Source organism: Ahaetulla prasina, chromosome 6 (assembly GCF_028640845.1).
Source record: "Ahaetulla prasina isolate Xishuangbanna chromosome 6, ASM2864084v1, whole genome shotgun sequence".
Lineage (NCBI taxonomy): Eukaryota > Metazoa > Chordata > Lepidosauria > Squamata > Colubridae > Ahaetulla > Ahaetulla prasina.
Window position 1 is genome coordinate 80,041,090 of NC_080544.1, and position 25,009 is coordinate 80,066,098.

The window sequence follows — 25,009 nt, forward strand, 5'->3', positions numbered from 1 at the left end:
CCTAGAACCATGATGGTGAACCTATGGCACACGTACCAGAGGTGGCACGCAGCGCTCTCTGATGGCATGAGAGCCATCACCCCAGTTCATGTTTGCGCCTCCTGCTGGCTAGCTGGTCTTTGGGTATCTGACATGCATGTGCATGGGGGCTGTGTCCATGTGTGGGGGCCGCGTGCGCATTACATTTTTGGGGTTTGGGCATGTGGTCGCTCATTTGCACATGCATGCACACGCTTTTGGGCACTCAGTCCAGAAAAGGTTACCCATCACTGACCTAGAAGTTAAAATATAAACCCATGAAATCAAGTGAGATGAAAGAAATGGAATTAAAATTTAGAAGAAAAATTAAAAAATAGGCTTGAAGCAGGGGTGAAATGTAAAATTTGTTACTACTGGTTCTGTGGGCGTGACTTGGTGGGGGGGAGATAATGTGACTGGGTGGGCGTGACCAACTTTTTTTTTACTTTTAAAAGCCTCTGATGATCATCTGATCAGTTGATCAGCTGATCATCTGATGCACTCAGCGGGCTCGCCAGAGGAACCTTTTAAAAGCATTTTTTCTACAATCTCTTTAGGTGAAGAGGTTGTAGAAAAAATGCTTTAAAAGGTTCAGATGATCCCAGCTGAGCCAGGCGATCATCAGAGGCTTTTTTTTTACTTTTAAAAGCATTTTTTTGGCCGAAGAAAAAATACTTTTAAAAGTAAAAAAAACAAAAACCTCTGATGATCACACGGCTCAGCTGGGCATGTGGGGGTGGGAGGAGGGCAAGGATTTTTGCTACCGGTTCTCTGAGCCACCCACCGCCATCGCTACTGGATCGGGCAATCTGGTCTGAACCGGGAGCATTTCACCCCTGGCTTGAAGTTAAAATATGTCAGAAGAAGAGCCATAGTGGTGTAGTGGTTAGAATGTAGTATTGCAGGATAATTCTGCTGACTGCCTATTGCCAGCATTTCAACAGTTCAATCCTGACCGGTTAAAAGTTGACTCAGCCCTCCATCCTTCCTAGGTTGGTAAAATGAGAACCCACATTGTTGAGGGCAATATGCAGACTCTGTAAACTGCTTAGAGAGAGAGGGCTGTAAAGCACTATGAAACGGTTTATAAGTCTAAGTGATATTGCTATTGCTATATTGTTTTATGACACGAATATACTTTCACCAAAGGCATTTATACTTTTGTAGCTTTTTCATTCAAACTGATTTCAGCTAAATTAATTTTTTTTAGAATTTTGAACATACAAACTGTAGTACATCTCTGTGATAAATAGTCTCACATGCTTGTAACACACATACACACACACACACACACACACACACACACACACACACACACACACACCAGAATCTTCTTTAGACCAGATTTGAGAGTGTTAGAAGTGGAAGTTTTCACTTAATTGTCTGCAGTTTTCTGAATGATTTCCTAGCCTTCTCTGAACAGGTTTCCCCCCACTCCTTCATTTAGTTTTCATCTAACCACAGAATGCATGCCTGATATCCGTGTTTAACACTTTTCCTGTAATTTAACATTTCTCTGCAGTCATGAAAACTGGGTCCAATCCTTTGTAAACATTTCCTTTCTTTTTCCTCCTAACTCTTTTTGCATCCATCCTTCATATTCTGTCTAGAATATTTTAAATGTGTTTATTTATTTATCATATTTAGATAGCCATCCATCTCACAGTAAAATAACTCTGGGAGGATTAAAATTTTAAAAAAAGTTACAAAATCAAAATATTAAAACAAATGCAATTAAAATTATCAATAACGAGAAAATTGATATTAAAAACAATGCAGCAAATCTGTATCTTATAGTGCAATCAATTAACAGCATCCTAGAATCAAAGAGCTAGAAGAAACCGACATCCATCTGCTCTAATCTTTCCTTAAGGCAGCACCATTCATCCACCTGTTCTCATAACCAGGGCCTTCTGTTGCTTGCAGTTAATCAAGCAGAGAGGTGCAGTTACTTCAGTAACAGATGATCTGAGTGTTTTCATACTATCTTGGTCACATAGAATATTTTCCTACCGGATTAATTATTCTTTCCTTGTCTATCAAGGAGGAGGCTTAGGACTTCTCTGTTGAACATGTTTGCTTGCCCTTGGTTTGTTCCTCTAAGGCATGTCTGTCAAACTCTCAGCCTGCGTGCCCAATGTGTCACGTGCTGGCCACGCCCACACCTTGTTTAGAGAAAGGGAATAAAGTCCCGATACGCCATGTGATGTCGCCATGATGATTTGAGTGTGACACCCCTGCTCTAAGGCTTTTCTTTCTCTTTAGCTGTCAGATTACTGATTTGGTAAAGACCCAGATATTTTAATGGATGCATGTGCCGTAATAAATTTACATGTAATATTTTCTTATGAGGTATCACTGGAAAATAATTCTAAAGAAGCTACATACAGATATATTACCTTGTAGATGACCCTCACCCTCACCCAGTTAAAACCTTGGAGTTTTCATATCAAATGATTTAAGTGCCAAAGCCCACTGCAACTACATCGCAAAAAAGGCTTTAAGAGTTGTAAACTTAATCTTGCATAGCTGCTTCTCCAGAAATATTACACTACTAACCAGAGCATATAAAACATTTGCTAGACCAATTCTTGAATACAGCTCGCCTGTCTGGAACCCACACCTAATTTCGGACATTAATACAATTGAGCTTGTCCAGAAATATTTTACAAGAAGAGTTCTCCACTCCTCTGATCACAACAAAATACCTTATGCCACCAGACTTGAAATCCTGGGCTTAGAAAATTTAGAACTCCGCTGCCTTCGACATGACCTGAGCTTAACGCATAGAATCATCTGTTACAATGTCCTTCCTGTTGAAGACTACTTCAGCTTCAATCGCAACAATACACGAGCACACAATAGATTTAAGCTTAATGTGAACCTCTCCAATCTTGCAGAAAATATGACTTCAGTAACAGAGTTGTTAATGCCTGGCATGCACTACCTGACTCTGTGGTCTCTTCCCAAAATCCCCAAAGCTTTAATCAAAGACTGTCTACTATTGATCTCACCCCATTCCTAAGAGGTCTGTAAGGGGCATGCATAAGAGCACCAGCATGCCTACCGTTCCTGTCCTAATGTTCCCCTTGATCTTATCCAACTCGTATAATTATTTCATGCTTATACTTATATATATGCTTATATGTCGTATAGTTATTTCATGCTTATGCTTATATATACTGTTGTGACAAAATAAATAAATAAAAGTAAATAAATAAAATAAAATATTCCTTCAAAACATCATTCTTGAATGATTTGTATAGCCTAATATTTGAATTGTAACATGCTTGCCAGAAGTAATGTGGAATGTTTTTATCTTGGTAACTACCTTTAAAGCGCTCCATGGCATAGGGCCGGGCTATTTACGGGACCGCCTGCTGCGACCGAATACCTCCCACCGACCGGTGCGCTCTCACAGAGAGGGACTCCTCAGGGTGCCATCAGCTAGGCAGTGCCGTCTGGCGACACCCAGGGGAAGGGCCTTCTCTGTGGGGGCTCCCACCCTCTGGAACGAACTCCCCCCAGGACTTCGTCAACTTCCGGACCTCCGAACCTTCCGTCGCGAGCTTAACACATCTATTCATCTGCGCAGGACTGGATTAGATTTTAAATTTTATATTGGTTTTAATGGGTTTTATTATTTATATTGTTTTTAAAAAAATTGGGCCATGTAGAATAAGCTTTTTAACAGTTATTTTATTCTGTATTTATATGTACTTTTTTATTTGCCTGTGAACCGCCCTGAGTCCCTAGGGAGATAGAGCGGTATACAAATATGATAAATAAATAAATAAATAAATAAATAAATAAATAAAATCTGTTCTGAATCTGCTAGTGTAACCTTAGCATAAAACACAGAACTTAGTTGATGAGTTTAGTTTTTCCCAAAGTTTCTTTATCTACCACCTATACCTTCTCTCTTTGTATGTGACTAAGTGCTGGAGTATATTATGATGGCAATGTCGCATTGAAACCAATCAATGTGCCTTATTGTTAATTAATTTAGGTATAATTTAGGAATAACCAAGAATAGTTTGTCATATAAGGGATGAATGATTAATTGTTTTCCATGCTCTCCACAGGCTGGGAAGAGAATGAGGAATTATAAAGTGGAAGCAATAATACTACCATGTAACCTATAGTAAACTGGCCTTTATTCAAACTGTGATGGGGCATGGATTTTTAAATAGAGAAGTTTGCATTCACAAATCTTAAGTTCCATATCTTCTATAAATGAATGAGGTTATCCTCTAACTCAGAATAAGATACATAACATAGGTTCTAGACACCCAAAATTATTTCACCCAAAATGAAAATCATAACAATGCTAATGTGTCATTCTGTTTCCAATAGTAATCTTTGAGAATTAGGACTTGTAGATTAGGATTTTTTTCTCAGCATTTGACATTCAGAAGCAAGTTTTCTCTTGACAGTCGGGTAAAAGGAAGTATCTCTATTTCTAAACATTTCTAAAATGCCATAGCACTATTCTTTTGTTGATTTGTGAGGGTCAATCTACAATGGCTAATCTGTTTTATAAAATAATGAATAGATTTAAGAGGGCCTTTTAAAATTAATTTTTCTTTCTTTCTTTTTATTTATTTATTTATTTATTTTTCTCATATTAATATATAGCCACCCATCTTACAAAAAGCCAATTCTAGATGGCATGCAGCAATCGATAAAAGTTACAATATATAAAAAAGAATTATATAAAAATATAAAAAGTCATCATTAAAAATGAAAAACTAAACCCTAAAAAATTTAAACTATTGAGGAATTTCCAGAAACTGTCTTCAGGGAGAATATTCCATAGGGTGTGTCCCAGGGCAGAGAAGGCCCACTTTTGATTTGATAGATGGTGTATGGAATATTGTACCATCTGTTGAACTTAATGGGATATATTGGACTAGAGGTTAGATTAGAAAAACCCCAAAATCCCCTCCAACTCTGTTATTCTGTTAGTTTCCAGCCCGAAAGGGTTTTAAAGGTTAAAATTAGCATCTTGACTTTGATCTAGAAGCAAAGTGGCAGTCAATGCAGCTCATGGAGTAGAGATATAGCATGTGTTTTATTAGGAACACATATAACTGACCATACTGCTGCATTCTAAACCAGTTAAAGTTCCTGGATACTTTTCAAGTGCAGCTCCATATAAAGCAAATTACAATAATCCAATCTGGAAGTGATACAAGCAACTGTGAGCAGAGCCTATCAGTCCAGGAAAGGACACACTTGGTGCACAAGACAAAGCTGTGCAAAGGCCCTTCTAGACATGACTGCCACTTGTCCCTTGAGAAGGAATTGTGAGGCTAGGAGGATCCCCAGATTGCACAATGAGTCTGAGACAGTGTCATTCCATACAGCATGAAAAATGGTATAGTCCTAAAACCAGTAAGTCTCTAAAGCCACTCAGTCTTACCAGGGCTCAGCTGCAGCCTGTTGTCCTCCATCCCCCTTTTTTAAGATGAAAAAAATCCCTTTTTCATATTTTATGAAAATCTTTTATGTGTTATCATTTTAAATGTTATTGAATTTCACTGGTCATATTTCAATATATAATATAGTTGACCTAGTTTATATGTACATAAAGATTGGAACTTTGGAATGCCTGCATTAGATTTTGGGTTGATTGTTTTCCCAAAATGCTTTTATGTGCATCTCAAAGGACTCCAGTGATTTCTGGTTAGATAAACTCCAATATCTAAATAACAATTTCTACCATAGAAGAAAGTTGTAACCAATAAATATCCAAAGAGAATTTTGTTTCCTCGTATACCAAGAAATTAACTACATAGTCAGGTATTAAATTTAAATGTGAAGCTTTGTCTGCTCTGTTTTATAGAACTTTAGCCATGTCCACTATAGCCATAATAGTTTAAGATAATTAATCTTTTCTACATTATGTTAAATATTTTTGGCTGAATGATTCTCCTGTTTTAATCACCATTATGCTATCCATTTTTTAAAATAAAGATGTACCAACACTTTAAATAATTACAAACAGTTGTGGTTTTTCAGGATAAATATCTAGAAAATATCTTTTCGAACAAGCAGGAGGCTTGGCCATCTTTTCCCAGATAACCTTCTTGTGAGTGTGTGAACCAACCTTTTACACTGAAATTACCCCCTCAGTGCTGAAAATGAGAGCCATCTGGACAAGCTCATATGAAGCCAATATCAAGCAGTGCTAGCATTGTGATAATGATGACAGAAACACACACACACACAGAGAGAGAGAGAGAGTGGGGGGGGGGGAGAGAAACATATCCTAGACCTTGCATTCTGTTTTCTATTTTCATCTTGTTTAATAATCCTTTAGAAATTGTTTAGAAACCCTTGGCAAAATAATTTGAGCATACAGAGTGGAACATGCAATGGCCAGATGGCCTAAGGTCTTATAATTTAGTAGGCATATGTTTCAAACGTAATTGTGGATTGCTGTTAACAGAACTATGGTTTAAGCTCTGGTGGATCCTATTTGGCAAGAAGACTCTACAGATGTTGCTAATCTCTCCTGCTGTTGTCAAAGAATGTGTCGAACTAAAAATAGGTCTTATTAGCCTACCATCTTTATAAAATAATTAAAACTTTTGGAGATTAGACACAAACATTTACATTTTTGTAAATCCTAATGTTGATCATTTTAAAAAGATTTATATTGTTTCAATTTCTCTTCCACTCAGTAGTGAAAAGGTTTCTAAAACTCTTGCAAACGTTTTAGTTTATAAGGCAAAATACTAAAAATTAATAAAAAAGATATTGTGGCTGATATGTTTTGCCCATATTTTTAATTTACTAAATGTTGCTTGTGTCCTGTTTCAGTCTTAAGCCTCTAAGAATACTTACACTAAATTCTATCTATTTGTCTGTCTGTCTGTCTGTCATCTATTGTCTATCTGTATTTATCCATCTGTCCATTCAATTAAAATAAACAAAACAGAGTTATTATTCAAGTCAATGCATGAGTAAAATAAGAATAACAATCTAACTCTAATAATAATAGCATCTGTCTTTCAATTTTGGATGGATGAATAGACAGACAGATGGAATGTACAATAAGTTTGTCACTAGAAAGAAGTGAATCAAAAGATTCTTATTTCTCATTCCTTCTGTTTACCCCACCAAATCACCTATTCAACCAAGCTGAAAATAAATTAATTACACTTCATATTCACCATATATGTGTGTGTATATGTACAGTATGTGTATATATGTGTGTGTGTACCAGTGGTGGGTTTCAAATTTTTTTACTACCGGTTCTGTGGGTATGGCTTGGTGGGCATGGCATGGCTTGGTGGGTGTGACTTGGTGGGTGTGGCAGGGGAAGGATACTGTAAAATCATTCCCTCCCCACTCCAGGGGAAGGTTACTGCAAAATCCCCATTTCCTCCCAATCAGCTGGGACTCGGGAGGCAAAGAATAGATGGGAGTGGTGCCAGTCAGAGGTGGTATTTTCCAAACTACTCAAAATTTCCATTACCGGTTCTCCAGAATTGGTCAGAACCTGCTGAAACTCACCTCTGGCATGTACTGTATATACACCTGTACTTTCACACACACACACACACACACACACACACACACACACACACACACACACATATACAGAGAGAGAGAGAGAGAGAGAAAGAGAGAGAGGGGTTAAATCAAAATGTATTAATTATACTATTGCTAAAGAATTAAAGCATATATACAAAGAATTCAAAAATTAATTCTCATAAATATTGCATTAATACCATAAGGAACATGAGAATTATTTTAATTGAATTAGAATCTAGTTACAAATTACAGATAGGAGATAATGTATGCAAGTCTTCATATGAAGCAAGCAAGCCCTACATTATTTTTCATGTAAAAAGGACTTGACATATTTTGCAATCTCTGAACACCAAAGTTCATCAACAATTTTTTTGTTTGCTGTCTATGTACAATGTTGCACTCTGTACCTATTCAGTTAAGACTGCTCAATGAGGACTAGAAACATATGAAAAAAGAGAAAGAAGAAGTGCTTATCAGTAACATTTCAAGGTTTTACACAGCTGGTGAGCTCCATTTTTTAAAAAAAAAAACTTAGCAGAGGAAAATGGCATCTTCCACCTATCGAAGTACAGTATTTCCAGTTATGAACAGGAAGCCCAGCCTTGTGGTTGTATAAGATAAAAAAGCACACATAAATTAGATTTCCTGTTTTCACATCTGATAACATGGCAATGTTCTGAAGGGTTACACTGAAAAACAACCCAGATCCAGCTTGAATTATTATTTCAAGGTGGTTCCATATAATTTTTATGTGGAAAGAAATGTGTTATATCTGCAGCCATCTAACCCACATTATGCAATACTCGGTTCTGTTGAAAACACAGAAAAAAATTGTGAAATTCAACATCATTTACTAAACAGAAAACCTTTTTTGAAACAAATCAAACCAACAACATTGCTTCTAAGCCAGGGGTCTGAAACCTTAAACACTTGAACAGCAATTTGGACCTGTTTCCCACAGAAAAGAAAACACTGGGAACCACAAAACCCTTCCCATGCCTGACTATTTATTGAGTGGCCACAAAACTAGCATATGTAATTGAATTAAATGTTCTGTTTTCTTCTGAAACTTTTCTTTTCTTGAATTTATCTATAGTTACCAGGAGTTGAAAAGCTCAATAAATCATGTGCCAGTGGGTGTCGCACATTAGCGGTTGTGACACATATTTTGAGTGACAGGGAGCCACAGCAGAGGGGTGAAAGAGCCACATGCAGCTCCAGAACTTCAGGCTGCTGACCCCTGCTCTAAGCGATGATTGTTCTTTGCTAGTTACAACAAGCCTTCTTTGCAGAACTCTGAAATATTTCTGTCAACTCCTTCTGATGCCTCATATTTTGAAGAAAGGCATCTATCAATTTTAGTCAATTCAGTGTTTCATAAACCTCTGCTTATAGAAATAATGAAATTGCATTCTTTTAATATAAATTCCTGCATATAGCTGACTTTCTTCCAAATTCTTAAACAAGTTCCAAACACCTGCCGTTAAGAAAAACCTCTCTTGGGCCCAGAAGAAAAGCATAGTCATAAAGAATACTATCTGCATGGCTCAAGATGAATTAAGAAAGCTGGGCCTTTAAAAATCAAGTGTTCCTTTTTAGTAATTCCAGAATATCACTGTAATATTATGTAACTGCAAAACAACTCCAAAAAGTATAAAGAACATTGCCTAGCCTCTTCAAAGGCAGTGCAGCTGTTGAGTAGACATGGCTTCAATCTAACAGTTAGAATAGAATAGAATAGAATTTTTATTGGCCAAGTGTGATTGGACACACAAGGAATTTGTCTTGGTGCATATGCTCTCAGTGTACATAAAAGAAAAGATACGTTCATCAAGGTACAACATTTACAACACAATTGATGGTCAATATATCAATATAAATCATAAGGATTGCCAGCAACAAAGTTACAGTCATACAGTCATAAGTGGAAAGAGATTGGTGATTATCCAGTTAATTATTAATTATCCAGTTAATTATTGGTAATTATCCAGTTAATAGAATAGAATAGAATAGAATAGAATTTTATTGGCCAAGTGTGATTGGACGCACAAGGAATTTGTCTTGGTGCATATGCTCTCAGTGTACATAAAAGAAAAGATACATTCATCAAGGTATAACATTTACAACACAATTGATGGGAATAAAAAATGACAGCCTTGGAAATATGTTCTCAAGTCAAACATTGCATGGAATGTACCAATGGCAGTTCTAATCTGTTGTTCCAACTCTTATCAAGTGTAGCTAAGCTGCAGAACTATTGAAGGAGATCTATTCCATGCTGCTAAATACTCTCCAATAAATCAACAGCCAAGGAACTTAATTGAAACATGGTAAAATGACGTAAAATAAATATTATTAAAATGAACATAGAGCATGATCTAAATACTCTACCAACAGAATTAAATTTTAATTGAAGATTTCAAATGAGAGAATGAGCTTCACTGCTGTTGTCTTTAGAAATGTGTATATTGAGAAAGTTACAGAAGAGTGGAGTAATTATTTGAAGTTGTATTGGAAAAAGCTAATATCAGTAAAAGTTGCAAACAAACATATATTAACAGTAGCTGTGAATAGTAACAATGGCATAATGCTTTCATTGCAGTAAAAAATGAAAATACATAGGCGATCCATATGGGAATAACTGCAGATTTTATTTTATTATTGATTGGAAGACACAGGAGAGATGAAATTGTTCATACATGTATCACCCACATGATCAAATTTTCCAGGGTTCTGGATATCTACACTTACTATTTAAATTCATATTTTTTAAAATATAATATCAACAATAAGCAGCCAGAAAAAGGAATTCCATTCAGAACAGAAACATGGCTAAAGATTTCAAGATCATCTCCATCGTACTCTCATCATTAAACAATGATAGCATTTCTCCTACTTTACATTAATGTTCCAATAGAATGCAGCTTGAAGCTAGATAAGAATATTCAGCAATACAAGAAAAGTGACGGCGGTGGGCAAAATACAGACATCTATAATGAATGAATATAAACAATTAATATGTGGTACAATAATTCAGAATTTTCAAAGGCATTGATATATTTATAGAAGAACAGAAAAAAGCAGCAACCAGACTTCCTTTTCTGGCTGCGTTGGATTGACCAGTGGTATACATGTCTCTTTGCTGTCTTAATTTCATCAAGAATCTAGAAACAGACACTTTTGCAGCTTGAATTTTGAAAGAAGTACTAACAGAGGATTCTTAATTTAAAGCAAGGCAGTATGCTATGGATGATTAAGCTATATTCATTACCAAGTCAAATGCAAAGACCTTTTTAAAACAATTTAGCTGTACAGCAGATGTTTGGGCTTTAATTCTGTCCTCCACTCAGAAGTAACAGAATTTTATTACAATATTTGGATCAATTTTATCAGTGCTAGCTGTAAGTTGCATAATTCTTAAAAGTGGTTGCTAAAATTGCACAAGAGTTGGGAAACACATAAGCATTTAAGTGTATACTGCATCCCAATTCTGATCCATAATGGCAAGGTTTCTTCTTGACATCAACAACAGCTGTTTCCAACTACCACAGTTTCTGGTCAGCTACCACTGATTATCAATGACAATTTCTCTGTTCATGTAATTGAACAGGTTCTGATTTAATGTAACAAAAACCATGGATTGTGGGATAATAAAGCAATGAAGTCGAATATGGTGATTGCCTCAAGCATCGGATACTCTTCTCAGCTGTTTCTTATGAGTATCATATTTTATGGAATTATAATCTGTGACTTTCCATATGTTGTTCTAACATACATCCTAACACCTCTAATTAGTAGCAATGTTGGCTGGGATTGCTGGGTTGTGTCATTTGGCAGCATCTGAAGAGCTGCAAATCATGCCTGTATGGATACAGTTCCCCTCTGATGGACCTGTGGTCCTAAGATAGTTTTCTGTCTTCAGTTGCAGTGGAAGATGGATGCTGATCACAAGCACAAAAACAAAAACAAGAATCAACTGATTGCTAGGCAACCTTTATATATTACTGAAAAGTAATGTGATCTGAAAAAGTGAAATGATTCTTGCCAATATGCACACTAACACAACTGCTTGAAGAGAAGATCCACAACAATTACAATAATTAAAATCTAAGCAGAAACAATTACTCAAACAATGGAAATTATTTTTGCTTTACTTCTGTGAGCTTTGAACAGCTTCAACTTCATAGTTAAATACCAAAATGGTTGTAAGGCAATTTGAAAAAAAGTCTTGCTTCATTTTCAAGTACAGCAATCAGCACTATCTAGTTGAAATTAAGAGCTATTTCTAAACCTGTTTGATTGAGTGTAAGCATTAAGCAGCTACAGATAATCTTTGACTTACAGTCATTCATTTACTATTCATTTGAAGTTGCAGCCACACTTAAAAAGTTACTTACAACTGATCCTTGCACTTACAACCGTTGTAGCATTCCCATGTTCTCATCATCCAAATTCAGGTGCTTGACAAGTATTTAAGAGTCATGTGATCATGACTTCTGATTGTTGTCACAGCAAGAACAGCTTGGAAAATAGTGGGCTTTACCGACCCCTGTGAAATCCAGCTGGTAACCACTGTCGAGAGGCCCTACAGGGTCAAAGCTGCCTTGTAGGGACGGCAAAGAAAAGAGATGTGCTTCATGGACCATGAGAAACTTGCAGTTTCCTTGTTAGGTCTAAAGCAAGCTCTCCTGAATGGCAACATAGATGACCCCCATTTTTGGAAGTCACAAGCTGGGACAACCAGGACCATAAGATTTGTGCTGGAGTGGTCCATGAATAGAGCATTGAAACTGGATGAGATAACTTCCAACTACTCCAAAGATTTAATTTAAGTACAAGAATTTTAAAAGATAATCTCCAAGCATTAAGGAAGCAGTGATTAGACACATGGAGAAGATTAAAGACTGAAAATTAAGAAGTGAAAGAAATGCCCAAGGGAAGGGAAGCTTTAAAATACAGAAAGCCTGGGAAAAAAGTTTAAATTATTTGAAAGGTGATTTTTGGGAGTAACTGTCTTGCTTATTTGTATTTTTAAATCCCCTGGGTTTATTGGTTAATCAGCTGTTTTTGACATACCGTTTAAGGTTGGACTTGGGAGCAGGAGAGCCATCTACTGGAAGAAGAGGAGCAGTAAAGCACTACAGCATCAGTACTCCTAGTGAAAGTGAGGTGCAATACACATAAAGTCTAATACACAAAATAGAAGAAAGTAAATAACACCTGGAAGGTGGCCTGACCTTGACTCTATTCTAGACGATGATTTGGATATTTTGAAAATACCTAATGAGTTTCTTTTTCCTCTTGAAGATTTCTAAGATGAATTGCAAATAACTAAACTTTATTGAAACTGGCTATTGGATTATAGATTTGAAAAATTGGATGAACCTAGTGGATTAATTTGGATTTGGATTATTAAGGCTATTTGACAAAACATTCTATGAGGCAAATGAAGAAAGATGATAGAAGAAAAGAGAAAAGAAGAAAAGTTAAATAAGATTTTAAAATTTGGACAATTGAAAAAATATGTAATTGGAAAATCACAAGGCTGTAAACTACTAAAGAATTTTAAAGATTATAAATTTAGGAGATTTGGAGGCATACCTATGGGATTGATTGAATTTTATTAATTTGAAGTTTTTAAATATTGAGACGTTGGAACCAAAGAGGGATACTGAGTAATCTTTATTAAATTGTTACAAAATGGATCTACAGGGGATAATAGACGTAAATGAAGAAATAATTTTGAAGCTCAAAAACATGCATGAAACTATAAAGAACAATAAGGAGATAAGAGAATTGTTTAAAGATAAAGAAATGAGTGTAGAAGCCACTCAACATTTGTGGGGGAAAAGATGAACATGATATTCAGGAAATAAATGAGAAATTAGAAGAAGCAGTGGAAGGAAAAAATCAAAACAAGATGCAAGAAGATAAAGTTAATGAAGAGAAAGGATTAATAAGTAGGAATCAATCAGATAATTCCCTAAAAGCTTGTAATAGAACAGAGTAAAAAAGAAAAATCTCTTCAAAAAAAGAAAGGTTTAGAGAAAAAAAAAGAAAAATCTCTTTTTTAAAAAAGAAAGGCTTATTGATGGGTGTTCAAATAATACAGCAGAAAGAGACAAAGGGCAACCCGAAGAGAATGTTCAGTTGATATAAAAATGTCAAAAAGAGTTATAAGACTCCAAGAGAGAAAAATAAAAGGGTGATTAAAAAGTCAAAAAATGATGGAACTCCAAAAAGGTTAAGAGATGATGGATAATGATAAAATATATGAATAAAAAGAAAAAATAGAAAATACAAATAGGGAAAATAGTAGCATACATATTAACAGATAATAGAATCTATTATAACTAAAAAGAAGCTAAGCTTAGTAGGTGGAAGTTTAGGATTAGGTAATCTAATTGTATTATTAATATTAATAGAGTGTTAAAGTATATTGTGAACTTAAACTTTTAAGGATTAAAAATTGTGGGGATTTTGAGATATATTCCCAGGATTGATTGAATTTTGTTAATATTTGGCCTTATTAGTAGTCCTATACATTTGGGATATTGAAATTATGGTGGAATAATTCAAAATATTAAATATTAGTAACAGTAGGAAACAAAGAAATGTTATTTATGTTTAAATGAATTAATGGAAAAAAGGATAAAAGAATTATAAAGAGAGGATAATATTGTTGAAGTTGGAAATCAGGATTATGTATACTTATTTGTATTATTACTGTTAGCATTGCTTAAAAAAGATTTGACCCAGTCAATATACTGTGCATATGGTTGTATTATATTAAAAAATATTTTTTTTTAAAAAAGAGTCATGTGATCACCATTTGCAACTTTCTTAGCCAACCATTAGGAGAAGCTGTATTCCTTTAATGACCACATGATTCAGTTAACAACAATAGTTAACAACTATTTTGCTTAGCGATAAAAATTATGATCCCAATTGTGGTCAAAAATTGAGGATGACCTGTAATTAAATTTTACTAAGCAGCTAATTAAATTTTACTAATAGGAAAAGGAGTATAGTATGCACACCAGAAAATACCATAGTACTTAAAGATGCTTAATTTTGATAAATGATGAAGTGTGGGTTGATTTCTAACTTAGAAATTTCTTGTATTCCCTTTTTAGACTGTAGAAAAGATATCAACTTGCTGGAATTAAATTTGCAGAAGAAAGACACATGATAGATTTTGGTATTTTTATCCATAAATTTGTTTTCTAAGAAAGCATGAATAATTCTGTATTACAGGAAGTTGTACTAACAACTTTTCTTCTATGTGAATATTTATGTATGAATATGCACTGTATGTATGCTTAGAAAGTAGAAATCAAGAGTATTTAATTTCTTTTTTGGGGAAGCCTTTGAATTTGTATGATCAGACAATCTTGAACCTCAGCTGGGAATTTATAGTATCTTTAAATTTTACTCTTAAAATTTCATTCCTGAAACAACCAAAGACCCAAAAGGTCCTGAAATTGATGTCAGCTTATAGGAAGGTAAGCAGAGCTGGTTGTTTCTAAGTCACGGGGCTGTCAACTGGTGCAGCTCAACCATGATGACCTCTGACACTAGCACTCTTACGGTGTATTCTGCTGTTGCTCTTCTTCTCTGTCTCAGTATGGAATGAATCTATCATTTTGGAATGTTAAACTTAAATTAAAAAAATGGGAGTTATCCTAGTTTGAGTGTAGATATTTACAGAATTGAAAATAGGATTTTGGCTTTCTTTTGTCTAGTGGCAAGGAAAGTTATGGTCCCCTTGTAATGTATGCTATAATTTTGAATAGAAATTTCAGATTTCTGAAGCAGATAGTACAATTTTTCATTTTTCTTCATAACAGTCACATTTAAGAATTAAATTCTTGCTTGATTTTTCCCTAATTGTGCTTTAAAAATCTATACAATAATCATGGTCACATTTTCTTTACACAAATAAAAAAATATGGAGGTCTTTTCTTTTCAGAGAAATAGTCTGATTTATTCTGAGGTTGTAAACTTTTTCCTTTTAGGTTTTTTTTAAAAGATGTAATGCAGTCACAGACAAAGTTCATAAAAACACATTTTTCTACAAATACAATTTCTTCTAATGCATCTTTAACTACCCAAATGATATTTCATATGACCAAAATAAACCTGTCATTGCTGTAAAACTGAAGTTGAATGAGAAGATGTGTCACTCGTTCTGCATTTATGTATGCCTTCCAGCGGTATTTGTGGGAGGCGAGGTCAAAAAATCAAAATGGCACCCCCCCCAACAAATGCCCTTTTGCAATGTGTCATCCTCTCTACTCCATTTCCAGTGATAGCAGCAACATTTCTTACTCTCCAATTTGCCACTTTCTACACACATCACTCAGAAAAGATCAGAGAGTTAATGAAGTCATTTTAATCTTGAGGCAGTGAGTGATATCCTGGCCTCAGTTCACCACCAATTCCGCTCTGCTATTTAAAGCTCCTACATTTACATAAGTTAGACCAATGTGGAAGACTGTTCAATGTAAGTGTAAATGCACACGAATTTAAGAAAACTATTTAAAATGATGAAAATATGAAACTCCATTTTGACAGCCAAGAAAAAAAAATCCTTTTATAATTTCTCTTCACAAGCCACTCTCCTTTAGGAATCTTTTGTATTCCTGCATCAATATTTAATTCAAAGTAAATATGCTCACAGTTCTCCCTTGTATCAAAAATATCACATTATATCTCTTAAAGAAATTATTATTCTGGAACAAAATGTGTAAATAGATATGTTTTAAAGTCAGTATTTTTATAAATGAAAAACAAACACAAATGTCGTAGGGGCTGGGTTAATACTATTTGTTCATGGTACAACATAACTTTTATTTTGAATATTTTATCATGAACAATAAATCATAAGTTTTGAGAGAAAGACAAGCCTAGCTTGTCTTCATTTTTCATATTGAGCAGTTGTCCATAGTCCTGAATACTGAAAAGACTGCTACATCCTAGTTATTATAAAAATATTACTAAACAAGAAATGTTTGTTTTTTCTTAACATATCAACCAGCATAATATATATAATTATATACGTTAAAATGTCTTTTCCGTATTCTTCTCCCCCTTTTCCTTCTTTCTCTTTTGTAAAATTAGGGTACAAAGATTTTAATTGCTGCAGGACCTGAGGGAGTTCATCAGAGCAATGGATTTTGTTTCTTTTTCTCAATATCTGAAACTGGCAGAAGTGAAAACAATCACAAATTACTTTCATTTCTGAATATTTGGAATGTGAATGTTACAACTGAGTAAAAAGTACTCTAAATTAAAAATGGCGTGGAAAGCATGACACAGGAGTCAGAGAGGTTATTGAAAGTCAACTGCAGTTTCTTTTAGATGATTAATTTCCTGACAGTCAGAACAATTAATGAGTGGAACAACTTGCCTGCAGAAGTTGTGAATGCTCCAATATTGGAAATTTTTAAGAAGATATTGGATAACCATTTGTCTGAAGTGTGGGGTTTCCTGCCTGGACAGGGGTTGGACTAGAAGACCTCCAAGGTCCCTTCCAACTCTTATTATTATAGATTCTTCAACTCAGTTAGATGTGGATTGGAAAAACTATAGATGTAGCAAAAGAACATATTTTTAAATATTTGCTAATGATTTTATTTTGTTCTGTGGGGGTTTAGGATGGTGCATGCAATGCAAAATTTATTATTTTCACAATCTGTTATGAATTGGTAGGGAATTTAGCTGCAGAGGACCACAAAACCCCAATTTGCTGGATTGTTTATATCTTATGCAGAGTGACTAATCAGAGAACCACATTTTAGCCTAGCTTGTAGCATAAATTAGTCCTGTGTACTTAAGTACTGTGTATGATTCAGCATATCTTGCAAAGCAGAAAATTGGATTGAGTAAATCATGTTTAAATAAGCCAAGAGAAAGCATATCATGCAAAGATCGCTGTTTTAGACTATGTATCTTTTTAAATAGCATATTTCATTCATTCCTATGCATTTTATTTTAAAATACTTGATAATTATTAAATGTATTTATGTTTAATGTCAAAATACAATTGCAGCACATGATTATAGGAGCAAAAAAAGCAAAAAAAAAATTCATATCAGTACTGCTGATTTTCATAGTGGTTTTGTTTGGCTTTTTATATATCAACTCAATTTAATACTGCCTAGAAAGAGGTTGGGACGCGGTAGCTCAGGGGCTAGGACGCTGAGTTTGTCGATCGAAAGGTCGACAAATCCTTCGAATCCCTAGTGCTGCCGTGTAATGCGGTGAGCTCCCGTTACTTGTCCCAGCTTCTGCCAACCTAGCAGTTTCGAAAGCACATAAAAATGCAAGTAGAAAAAATAGGGACCACCTTTGGTGGGAAGGTAACAGCGTTCCGTCTGCCTTTGGTGTTGAGTCATGCTGGCCACATGACCCGGAGACGTCTTCGGACACATGACCCGGCTTTGAAACAAAGATGAGCACTGCCCCCTAGAGTCGGCAACGACTAGCACGTATGTGCGAGGGGAACCTTTACCTTTACCTTAGAAAGAGGTTAATTTTGTGAAAATAACATTTGTTTTCCACACAGATTAAAGTGACACCTAAAGATAATCCCAATGGGAAATCTTTTTAGACAGAAATAGATTTCAACATGATTTATTTATCAAGATTTTTTCTTCAAGCAGAGGTTTATATCTGAATAACACTGAACATTTTATGCATTTTCTAGATAGTCACATTTAATCAACAGGATTGTGAAGTAAACATGCACTGCATAAAATAGGCAATTGTGCTAATTGCACTGTTTTATTTTCACTGCAGTAGAATGATGTCTTTTTTTTAAATTTGAATTTATATCCCGCCCTTCTCCGAAGACTCAGGGCGGCTTACACTGTGTTAAGCAATAGTCTTCATCCATCTGTATATTATATACAAAGTCAACTTTTATTGCCCCCAACAATCTGGGTCTTCATTTTACCTACCTTATAAAGGATGAAGGCTGAGTCAACCTTGGGCCTGGTGGAACTTGAACTTGCAGTAATTGCAAACAGCTGTGTTAATAACAGACAGACTTAGTCTGCTGAGCCACCAGAGGCCCCTTTGAGAATGTAGTTAGGAATGTACAATTATTTTATCTTGACTATCAATATTTTCTTGGTATTTCCTAGAAATACTATCATTAGTCATTTTGCTGCTAGGAAAAATAACTGATTAATAACACTGAAGTAGAATATGATCAGCATTTGGTATAACTTGTGTTTCAATAGCTTAAAATCAGAAAAAAGTATTTACAACATAAAAATGCTCCCAATATAGGCGCATTATCCTTAAGAGTCAATTAAAACATATAGTACAAATGTGCCTACATGTTCTCAGAGTTGTTAGGCCTTAAGAGATATCCATGTACATCAATTACACAACCTATATAATATGGTACTGTCTTTTCACCAGAAAGATTGCCAAATTAGACAATGCTGACTTTTTGTTCCTGCTCCTTCAATAAAGTTTTCAGTGGTTTATTATTTAATTATTAAAAAAATTACATACAGGTTAAAATTAGCACTAAAATAGGTGATAAGATCATTTAACATCCAAAAGCTTAGGTAAAGATAAAGGTTCCTCTTACACGTATGCAGTAGTCATTCCCGACTCTAGGGGGTGGTGCTCATCTCCGTTTCAAAGCCGAAGAGTCAGCACTGTCCGAAGATGTCTCCGTGGTCATGACTAAACACCAAAGGCACAGAGAATGCTGTTATCTTCCCACCACTTGCATTTTCCCACTATTTGCATTTTTTACGTGCTTTTGAACTGCTAGATTGGCAGATGCTGGGACAAGTAATGGTAATTCACCCCGTTACGCGGCACCAGGAATTCAAACCACTGAACTTCTAACCTTTCGATTGACAAAGTCAGTGTCTTAGCCACTGACACACTATATTCCTCTTCAAAAAGCTTAATATAACTTTATTATTTTTTTCTTTTTCTTTCTTTAATATTAAAATATTAATGACAAATATTAGTGACAAATATAATTCTTTGGTCCTGAAGGCAACACAGAAGAAGATCCTCTTCTGAAGAAAGTTGTTAGTGGAGTCATCTCCAAAAGGTTGTTAGTGACAAGCCCACAATAAAGAGGCAGTCCCTCACCATTTAAGTCTTGAAAGGTCATTGCCAACATCTTTTGTTGTCCTTGATAAGCAATTGGCCACCAGTATAGATTTTTCAGCGTTAGTGTGATCTCTGTATTTTATATCTTAAGACTTTACCTTGCACAATTCATCTACTGATACATGAAAGCTCATTGGATGTTGGCTGAACAGATCATTCTTTCTCAGTTCAGCAACTTCACAGGATTGTTATGGGAATAAAATGAGGAAGGGCTCCCATGAGCCTTGAGCTCTTTAAGAAAATATAGAATATAAATGCAAGAAATAAATTGCACTGAACAACAGCAGAGAAGGAAATAAAACATAGTAGGTAGAAATAGTTAAAGGATGATGTACATGTGTGCATATGTGTGTCCTCTAAAGCTTTTACTATAGTGAATATGCATTCTTTCTCCTTGTGAAAATATTGTAGGAATGTCAAAAAGGTTTCAATTCTATTTTCCAAATTTGTTTTACACATCCTTTCTCTGAATAGTTTAAACCATTTAACTAAACAAATATAATATGAAATGTGTAGGCCAGCTATAAGGTTCCAAATCTGCAGGCCTTTCAATGGGATCTGAGCAGACCTGAAAGTTGTGTGCTTTGTCAAAGCATGTAGACAAAATACCAATACTCATATTTCTTCCCTCTCTCTCCCCTTCACTGCCTTCTTTATGGTTCATTACTTGTTGCTTTTTTCATGGTAGCAAAGAATAGGTTTCAAGAGGCTTTCATCTGCTTTCTGCCATTAGCGTATGAGATATTTGCCAAGGACTTCTCATGAAGGCAAAAAGAATGATTTCTGTCATGGTTATCGTACATATTGTATTCTTGCTATCCGCAATTAAGCAGAAAATAACTACAGGGTTATTTTTTTTTATTTCAGGAACAAATATTTAGGAAAGAAAAATACTAAGAATTTTATGGAACAAAGATTCTCTAATGTTTAAATCGCTAACAAATTAGCCAATCTTGGTTACCCAACAAGATATGAATTATATGCACGAGGAGCGCTCGCTGAAGTGGCGCAGGAAACTTCAGGCAGGCTCCATGAAGGATGAGAGCTTGCAGGGGGCTGATCTGGTGTCTGCAATGGAGAGCAAAATCTGGCTGCTTTTCTGACCAGGTGCCGTTTACAATTCCGAGTCCTAAGCTGCAGGACACAAGGGCTGCTTTGCTCCACCGGCTGGGCAAATATACTGAGGCAGAATGCTGATGCCGCAAAAAATGAAATAGAAAAAAAGAGAGAGAATGAGAGAGAGAGAATAAGAAAGAGAATCAGAGTGTGAGAGAAAGAATGAGAGAGAATCAGAATGAAAGAATGAGAGACAGAGAAAGAGAATGAAAGAGAATGAGAGAGAGAGAGAATAAGAGAGAAAGAGAGCACCGCCTTCTTGGAAGAAGTGGGGGGGGCAAAGGGAGGTGTCATGCATTAAGTATCGACCCCCCACCTCAATTTCGTGAGGTCAGCACAGCAGGCAGCGGTTCTTCCCGGCGTGCCTTGCTTCTCCGGAGAACTCTACCCCCTTCCCTGATCCATCCTCCTTCTCCTCCTCCCAGAGTTTCTGGACTGCTTACTGGAGGGAAAACTCAAAGGGCACTCTGACACCTGGCTTGCCCGCCTCCCCAGGGATGTCACCGAGGGGGCTGATCTCTTTGCAGCTCTTGCTTGAAGCCGCCTGGCTCTGAAAGGGATGCACGGAGAATCAGAATCAGAGAGAGAGAATCAGAAAGTGAGAGAGAGAGAGAATGAGAGAGAGAGACATAATGAAATCGAATCAGAGAGAGAGAGAATCAGAATCAGAGAGAGTGAGTGGGGGAGAGAGAGAGAATGAGAGAGAAAGAGTGGGAGAGAGGGGGGAGAGAGAAAGAGGGAATAAGAGAGAATGAGTGAGAGAGACAGGGGAGAGGGGGAGAGAAAGAGGGAATAAGAGAGAATGAGTGAGAGAGACAGGGAGAGGGGGAGAGAAAGAGAGAGAGAGAGAAAGAGAGAGAGAGAGAAAGAGAGATGACAGAATGAGAGAGAATGAGTGGGATAGAGAGAAAGGGGGAGAGAGAGAATGAGAGAATGGGAGAAAGGGGAGGGGAGGAGAAAGAGAGAAAGAGTGTTGTGACCCAGGTTCCTGGACCCAGACTCCTGGACTCGGATGATTCAGAAAATGAGGGAGAAGACCTGGCAAGCCCTGCTTCTCTTGAGCCCTCTCCCTCCCTGGCACCCACTCAAAGGGAGGGGCCGGCAAGGCCTGATTCTCCCGGGCCTTCTTCTGATTTGGCAACGCCCCAAGAACAGTTTTGGAGGGACGCAAGATTACGAAGGCTTGATCGGCGTGCGCAGCAGCGGAAGAGTTGGGACAAAGCCAAGTCATAATTGTCATGCAGTGACATCTGCAGAGACTATAAATAGGAGGCGGGACTTCCTGGTTTTTTGTCTTGGACAAAGCAATGAATTTGGCGCGAGCTAATTCATGGAGGGAAGAATATATTCGTGAGTAATTCTGGCCTTATCTATAATTTCCTCGTTATCTCCAGAAACTTGGCAGGCCCGTGGGTAGACGTGGCCAGGACATGTATCTATGTAAATAAAAGGAAAAAAGGAAGGCCTCTGACGGACTCTTTGCTGGGAGTATTGGGGAAGGAAACAGAACATTTTGCCCAAGACCTGACTAAAACATCTTCCACCAAAGATGGATCAGCAGCAGGTACAGCAGCAGTTAGAGCAGCTACACGCGGCTAATCAACAGCTCCAGCAGCAAGTGGCTCACTTGGCAGGCCAACTTGCTGCCAGGAATGTGCCTGCAGCCCCCATCCTCCCACTCCTCCTCCTCGCCGCAGTGCCCGATAACCGTGCGGATAAGTTTTCTGGGCAGCCTGAGATGTTCCCGACCTTCTTGGGACAGTGCCAGCTCTACATGGCTATGAGGCCAGAGGATTTCCCAGACGACCGGGCTAAGGTGGCCTTCGTGATTAACCTTCTTCCGGCTCGGCTGCTCGATGGGCCACGCCCTCTTGCTCCAGGACAGCCCCTGCTGGCGGACCAACAGCGTTTTGGCAGCACCTCGCACCATGTATGAGGACCCGTCAATGCTGACGGCAACCAGGAGCCTTAAGGAACTCCGTCAAGGGAAACGCCCCTGCAGGAGTACATCGCCGAATTTCGCCTTTTGTGCCAGGACTCTGACTGGAATGATGCAGCGCTGGTGGACGTTGCCCAGGAGGGACTCTCAGAGGAATTGCAAGACGAGCTGGCCCGCGTGGGCGCGCGGACCCTCGACAACTTGGTGCCCTTTGTCTCCGCCTCGATGCCCGTCTGCAACGGCGACCGTCCCGTCGCACCCCGGGACCCTCCGTCAACATCTGCACCCCACTTCCTGCACCACCAGCACCCAGGGTCGCCCACGTTTTGTAACCGCTGCGGAAGAGCCCATGGAGTTGGGAGCGGCCAGACCTCGCCTAACAGCCCAGGAGCGGAACTGAGGCGCCAAGGGGATTGTGCCTGTACTGTGGGGAGCCCGCCACTTCGCCGCTTCTTGCCCCAGAAAGCGAAGTGGGGCACGACGCCGTCCCCGAATCACAGCGTGACCAATCGAAGCGGAGCAGGCCCGACCTCGGGAAACCCTAGGTCGGGCACGCATTAAGCCCCACTGGACGTTGGAAGTAGACTCTGGGCCCCTTAGGCATCTGATTCTGGACACACGGATATGGTTGGGGAACCAGTCGGACGGGCTCCAGGCGCATGCGCTGGTGGACTCAGGGGCCACAACAAACTTTATGGACCAGGCCTTTGTGACCCAGTTTGCGGTCCCCGTGGTTCCGGTGGACCCTCCGATGCGGGTAGAGACAATTGATGGACGAGAACTGGTGTCTGGCCCCATTAAATTCGCCACCCAGCCTTTGCGCCTGGCTATTGGGGACCATGAGGAGGCGATCCAGTTTTATGTCACGGCGGACCTTCATTTTCCCTTGGTCCTTGGGTTGGCCTGGCTTCAGACCCACGATCCTCAGGTGGCCTGGTCGCGGAACGCCATCTCTTTCCCGAGTCTGCAGTGCGTCGATCACATCCGCCACACCTGTGCCGGCCAGAACGTCCCCACCGCTGCCATCACCTTGCCTCCTGAGCTGACAGACTTCGCCGACGTGTTCAGCGAGAAGGAGGCGGACCGACTACCCCCGCATCGGCCCTACGATTGCCCCGTGGACCTTCTGCCCAACGCACCACTGCCTGTGGGACGCCTGTATTCCATGTCGGAGCCCGAGTTGGCCGCCCTCAGGGACTTCCTGGACAAAAACCTGGCCCGAGGGTTCATCCGGCCTTCAAAGTCCCCTCCCTCGGCCCCGGTCCTCTTTGTGAAGAAGAAGACAGGGGACTTGCGCCTATGCTGTGATTACCGCCGGCTAAACGCCATTACGGTGCGGAATCGCTACCCCCTGCCGCTCATCCCGGAGCTACTGGAAAGGTTGCGGGAGGCCACGATCTTCACCAAGCTCGATCTCCGGGGGGCCTACAACCTGGTGCGGATACGAGAAGGAGACGAATGGAAGACGGCATTCGGCACCCGATACGGACACTACGAATACACTGTCATGCCATTTGGGTTGACCAATGCTCCCGCCGTTTTTCAGCACTTCATGAACGACGTGTTCCGAGACATGTTGGATCGGTTCGTGGTTATCTACCTCGACGACATCCTGATTTACTCCCGGTCCAGGGAAAGCCACCTTCGACACGTCAGTCTGGTTCTGCAACGCTATGGAGCAACAACTCAATGCGAAGCTGGAGAAATCGTCTTCTTCCGGACTTCCATAGAATTCCTCGGGCATATCATCTCGCCCGAGGCATAGCCATGGACCCATGTAAAGTAGAAGCTTTGTGTAGCTGGGAAGCCCCTCGTCGGGTGAAGGATGTTCAGCGCCTACTGGGCTTCGCCAACTACTACCGGACCTTCATCCCGGGCTTCGCCACACTGACAGCTCCACTTACCCAGCTCCTCAGGAAGAAGGTTGCATTCGGTGGGGTCCCCGCAGCAAGAAGCATTCACAGCCCTCAAGAAAGCCTTCGTCACGGAACCCGTCCTGAGGCATCCCGACCGCCCGCCTTTTGTGCCAGGACTCTGACTGGAATGATGCAGCGCTGGTGGACGTTGCCCAGGAGGGACTCTCAGAGGAATTGCAAGACGAGCTGGCCCGCGTGGGCGCCGCGGACCCTCGACAACTTGGTGCCCTTTGTCTCCGCCTCGATGCCCGTCTGCAGCGGCGACCGTCCCGTCGCACCCCGGGACCCTCCGTCAACATCTGCACCCCACTTCCTGCACCACCAG